The 6,100-nt window shown below is 48.9% G+C and overlaps 1 long non-coding RNA gene across 6 annotated transcripts in view; it reads right to left on the minus strand.

Moving 5' to 3' along the window:
- The window catches only part of LOC103679272, a 137,258-nt gene that overhangs the window by 129,795 nt on the left and 1,363 nt on the right, over positions 1–6,100 (minus strand). For 4 of the 6 annotated variants that reach the window (XR_005832028.1, XR_005832029.1, XR_005832027.1 and 1 more), the window contains 2 exons: positions 5,659–5,781; positions 5,412–5,541 (listed from right to left, as the gene is read on the minus strand). This is a non-coding gene — a long non-coding RNA (uncharacterized LOC103679272). Of the gene's footprint in view, positions 1–4,161; positions 5,085–5,295; positions 5,542–5,658; positions 5,782–6,100 lie in introns of those variants that run through there. The other 2 variants (XR_572886.2, XR_572885.2) reach the window with 2 other exon arrangements.

The following is a 6,100-nucleotide window of genomic DNA, read 5'->3' on the forward strand; positions in this document are numbered from 1 at the left end:
TGCCGGCCGGAGCCAGCCAAAGCCCACCCTGCAATTTTCCACCAATGCCCCCCGACAAATAAGTCAAACTAGCAGGAGTTAATAGCTTCAGGAGACTCTTGCTTCAGACTTCTCCGAGGCTCTGATTCCAAGCAAGGCCAGATCCTCTGGGAGAAGAGCTCCTGTTGTTGCATTGGAAAGATTCTGAAGAAACTGTTAACTGTGCTTCAAGGCGAAAGACCTTTAGCCCTTGATCTGTGCCCTCTAGCTGATGGCTGAACTAATTATAGCTTCTCTGGGATGTCAACAGAATACCGACTGTGAGGAAATAAGGAACCAGATATTCTAAGAAGATCAAGCTTGACCACACTAGAAACTAGGCTTCCCCTGATGCTAGCAAGTCTGCTTGCGATCATATCAAGAATAATGAACTGCTACATGACTGCTTCCCCAGCGTGTGGACCCTCAGCACTTCCCGGTGCTTCCCCCTGAAAAACCCTATTTGGTCCAGGACTTTGGAGATGGTCTTTGGACACTAGTCCGCCATCTTCTCGGGTTATCCGCTTCCTAAATAAAGCAAACTTTCCCTCCCAACCGACACTTGTCTCTAGAGTATGGCTTTCGAATGCCAAGCAGCCACACTTGGGTTTTGGTAACAAAAGAGGCTGCCAGTGAGTCCTCGGTGAAGCAAATGCCTGGTTGGAGTCAGGAGTCAAAAGGGTTGAGTGGGAGTAACACCTGCAAAAGGAGAGGGAGAAAGAAGCACCGAGGAGGAAGAGCTGTTGGACGTGAGCACATCTGACAATAAGGCCAGCCCAACAGGAAGCTCTAAAGCAAAGACGGTGTGTTAGAGGAGCCCCGTGTTGGGCACAAACAGGAAGGTCCTTGTTCCGCTGCCCTGCTAATCAGTGACTGGGGCCAGCCTGAGAAGGAGTTAACTGGCGGCTGACGGCTGGCCGCTAATCAGCCTCCCAGGAGCCAGCACCAGTCCTTTCTAGAAGGAAGATCTGAGCTGTTTTCTGCATCTCCACACCTGCATCTTATAAGGACTGTCTCTGTGGGAGAAAAGGGGGAAACCACAATTTTGAAAACAGGGAATTTGTGCCTATAAGGGACCCAAGAGGAAGTCATATTTGGCATCCCTTTGGGGGGATCTCTCCCTCTATATTGTAATTCACGCTACCCCCAATTCCTCTGAGAATTTCTTGGCGTGATGGGATCGTGAGGAATAAAGAATGAGGCAGCTGGGGAAGAGTGGCCTTCCTCATCTTGTCCCTGCCCCAAAGCCTGCAACTCAGCATCCACGTGGAAACCACAAGAAAGCTAGGATCCTGGAGTTGCCAGAAGGGACCAGTAGCAGAGAGCACTGAAGCCCAAGATGGGGCCAACTGCTACCTGAAAATAGACTGGGGAACACCCCCCCCCACCGCCACCCGTTAATACAGTGGCAAAAGCAATCCTGGGCGTGAGGGAAAAGAGAAGCCAATGCCTGTCTTATAAGAACCTTCTATCTACCGCTGCCTGGAGCTCCTGAAAAGGGCCTGTACAAAGACTGGATGCATGAAACTAAATGGTGTTCATGAACAGCGACCTAAATACAGGGCAATCGGGGACAAAAATTGAAAAACCAGAAACTCAATAAGCTATACAATAGAGTTAGGAGCTTCTAGACACGTCAGTATCTCACAAAATGAATAAGCCATTGCATTTCTACTTTTCCTTAGTTTGTTTTGTCTTCTGTCAACTTGACACCCAACATAGGGCTTGAACTCACACCTGAGATCAAGAGTCACGTGCTCTGTGGACTGAGCCAGCCGGGCGCCCCAAGCAAGCCACTGCATTTGAATGACCAGAGACGTGTCAGTCTCTGTCACTGACAGATATGTTCGCTGCTTTAGTTTTGGGTTTTGTTTTGGGGGTGCTTTTTTGGGGAGGGGATGTTTTTGCTTTTTTTTTTTTTTTAAGTAAATTAGTTGCCTACATTCAAAAATCAAAGAGTTCATATGAAAATCCAGATCTCTACCTTCGGTTTAAAAAATCCTAAGATCTGGGGCACCTGGGTGGCACAGCGGTTAGGCGTCTGCCTTCGGCTCAGGGCGTGATCCCGGCGTTATGGGATCAAGCCTCACATCAGGCTCCTCCGCTATGAGCCTGCTTCTTCCTCTCCCACTCCCCCTGCTTGTGTTCCCTCTCTCACTGGCTGTCTCTATCTCTGTCGAATAAATAAATAAAATCTTTAAAAATAATAATAATAATAAATAAATAAATAAATAAATAATCCTAAGATCTGGCATCACAGGGCTGGCGCCTTCGAGAGCGAACGTGGGCGGAAGTGAGTACCCATCAAGCGTGCAGCCTGCAGGTCAGCAGGACCCAGCAACCTCCACAGGCTCCCAGCCACCAAGGCCACACTGTGTCACCACTCTTACCAAGCTTCTGCCGTCGACCAAAGTTTAAACCATTCTATGTACCACGTAGCAGAGGTTAGGACAACAGGAAAACCCACTTGAAGAAAACAAATCCATCAGAACTGGTCAAACCTTTTTCAAGGTAATTTGACCATAGCCATCAATTGAAAACATTTGACCCACGGTACAAATGTACTTGCACCAAACACAAAACATATATACACCCAAGCTTGTACACTGTAGCTCTGTTTGAAATAGCAAAACACTGGAAGGGACTTAAATGTTCATCACTAGGAGACTGGCTAAATAAATTATGGAATATCCACACAATGGAATACTGTACAGCTATTTTTAAAAGGGAGAGAGAGAATAATTGTGTACCACTCAGAACATTTTCTAAGAATGTATTTTAAGAAATGAAAGAAATAAAGGAGAAAAGGGGAGAAAGGAAGGAAACAAGCAGTTTGAAGGACAGTATGAATAGTGTTCTTCCATTTGTGGGAAACATTTTTAAGGGAAAAATGCATGTAATGCATAGGAAACTTCTAGAAGAATATACCAGACCAGGAGTTACCTGGGGAGCAGATAGAAGCAGCATAAGGAAGAGTTACCTTTTTACTTTTCACTTTAAAACCTTCTGTTTCTTTTTAAAATCACGAACATGGGGGCGCCCGGGTGGCTCAGTCGTTGAGCGTCTGCCTTCGGCTCAGGGCGTGATCCCAGGTTATGGGATCGAGCCCCACATCAGGCTCCTCCGCTATGAGCCTGCTTCTTCCTCTCCCACTCCCCCTGCTTGTGTTCCCTCTCTCGCTGGCTGTCTCTATCTCTGTCGAATAAATAAATAAAATCTTTTAAAAAATAAATAAATAAATAAATAAAATCATGAACATGTGTTATTTGTATAATTTAAAGACTAGGTATTTAATGATTAAAACAACAGTGCTGAAAGGAAAATTCCAGTTCAGAGAAAATTAATTTCTATGAAAACTGTCATTCCCAACAACGTCAGAAAAACGAAGCATAGCTATTCAACATACACAGCAGGTCAGAGTGTCATGACTCACTCTGATTTCACATGCGGGGATAAAAATGCTTCAGCAGATTAGAAATATTCAATAAAATGTATAAAAAGCACCAACCCCTTGCCACATTTAATAAGTAGGCGTTCAGTAAAGGTCGCTGTTATCCCACAGCCCTCCCACGCTGCCCAGTCCAGACTTGTGTCAATGACCAACCTAGGATGATTATTGCAAAATGCAAGATTTAAATGCCATCCCAGGTGACTGTCCGCCTCAAGGAAGATGGGAGTGTCCCCCCAACAGGAAGGCATTTCCTCAGGATCTGCAGATGGTACCACCTCCATACATACAAGAGCCATCCCATTGCCTATTAATGTTCCCCGTTTCAAAGAGACGCCTACACAGCCACACATTTCCCCCAAAGATTTCCTTACCCTCCCTCACCCCCCATCCCCCCCCCAGTCTCCAACAAACCAGCTTGGTGAAGAGTAGGAGCTAGAGACACCCACACCCCTTGCCTTCCCTCTACCTTCTCCTGTCCACAGATCCCCTCCCTAATGTCCCCTTGCTCTCTCCAAAGAAATGGTGCTGGAGACCAAATATCAACCCTGCCCAGGCGAGGAGGGGCCATGTGATCTTCACTAGGCTCCCAGGCCAGAATTACCTTTTTTCAGAACCCTTTGCTCTTTGAGGTGTGGGCTCCCTCCTCCTCCCCCAACCTCAGCCTCCCCCCCCCCCATCTGGCTGCCCACCTCTGGGCAGGAGATGAAGAGAGATCAGATTTGCCCTGGAGGCCTGTCCCTGTGAACCCAAAGCCCTGAGAACGTGAGCTCCAATCCTACGACACTCTCCCCACACCCACAGGTGGAGAGCACTGGGAAGGGTTCCCACAGTGCATTAGCTCTGAACAGGGGAGGAGGAAGAGGAGTGTCATGCTATCCAGCCTCTGTTGTCAATAATTCATGAGGTTCAGCCTGAGGGGCACCAGTCAGAGAGTCAGGTTTCCCCGGACATGGGGAAAATTAGACTTGAACTCTCTTATCTCGTCAGGATGTGCTGAGTACCAGAGCTGAGCACTGCGGCTGTAGCGCCTTGCTTGAGGAATACGCTATAAACCCAGTGCACGCCCGACAGACCACTTGTATCCATACATCCCCTGTTGAACACAGAAATCCTTTTCTCGCGGCTCTGCAGAGCTACACATAGACTAAATCTCTAGCAAGTATGAATTCTATTAAACAGCGACTTCCCGAACTGAATTTCACAGACCAGGATTCTCTCTCCGCTCATTGTAAGGACTGACATAGAGTTGCCAGACTGGTGATTTCACCAACTAAGAACACTTTTCTCAAACTACCCATCTGCTTTCATCATCTTTTCTTAACAAAAAGACTAACACCCAAAAAAAGAAAAAAAAAAAAAAGAGCAAAAGCATATCCCCGAATAAAGAACTGTCAAGTTAAACAAGCTTAGCTTTTTGAAACTCACCCTTTCGTCTTTCTCTGTCTCAGTTCGCCTGGAATGAGTGCCAACTTTGCCATCGACCAGCACCCCCACTGCTCAGCCTGGCATTTGGAGGGCACTGGGCTAAACCAACTCAGCCACTGACACTTGGGTCTGTTGGGGCCTTTCTGCGGTGTCCCATAAGCCATCCAGATTTATTAATTCTCCCAGAAACCTAGAAGGGAGATCATTTCAGCCTGCTCGGCAGAAGTGTAGGGTGAAGTCTTGGACACAGAATTTATAGCTCGAGAGGACCTGATTCACCATTTCCCCCACTGTCCTCTGTTTACAGATGAAGAGCCTGGCCTGTAGCAACGATAATAGTAAGTCTACAGTGGCAATAATTACTATGTGTTTAGAAGTTTCCAGTTTATAAAGCGCTTTTACATTCAATAAATATTTATTGAACCGGGATGGAGGCTAAGACCTGGGGACATGTGATTATGGGGAATTGAGTAACCCTGAGTTTGTGTTTCCACCACTGGCTGGGAGACCCTCTCACCTCTTGCTACCACTCAGGCCCTGTACAACGGGCAGTCCTCTTGGGGTGGAGGGTTCCAGAAGTCTTGTGCAGTCAGGATCTTTTTCCCTGCGCACTGGTTACCATAGTGATCAGAGTTCGCCCTCCAGGCCTGTGAGGATGGAGGAGACCCTGAGCCAGTGAGAAGGGCCGTGACAGACCTAGCCCCGCGGCTCCCCCTCATCACATCTCTCTCCCAGGCTCCTCCGCCCTCACCTGAGACCCTCACCTGGTGACTCCGCGGGGACCACAGGTCTCACTTCCATGAGCAATCTCAAAACATTTGCCCTCTTGTGAGCTATCACCTATGTAGACCCAGACTTTCCTGGAGATGGAGGTCCATCTTGACGTTCTGGGAAGAAAAAGCAACCAACTCAAAGCTCCCCCACCCCGAAAAATAGCAGGGTCAAGCGGCGGGACGTTGCCGAGGGCGGGGAAGTCTCTGGGTTCGGGCAAAGAAACCCGGGGAGGGAGGGGGACCGCACAGTTCCAAGTCTGCCGGGGCGAAGCCCAGGACCGCGGGGCGCGGCGGGCCGTCCGCCGGCAGGGGGCGCCCCGCGGCCACAGCCCGCTCCCGGAGCGAGAGGCCGGCACCCAGCCGGACTAGCCGCCCAGCCCCTGGGCTGGCGCGGACGGGGGCGGGGGGCGGGGCGGAGATCGAGGGGCGGACG

This window comes from Ursus maritimus, unplaced genomic scaffold (assembly GCF_017311325.1).
Source record: "Ursus maritimus isolate PB19 unplaced genomic scaffold, ASM1731132v1 scaffold_36, whole genome shotgun sequence".
In the NCBI taxonomy this organism is placed as follows: Eukaryota; Metazoa; Chordata; class Mammalia; order Carnivora; family Ursidae; genus Ursus; species Ursus maritimus.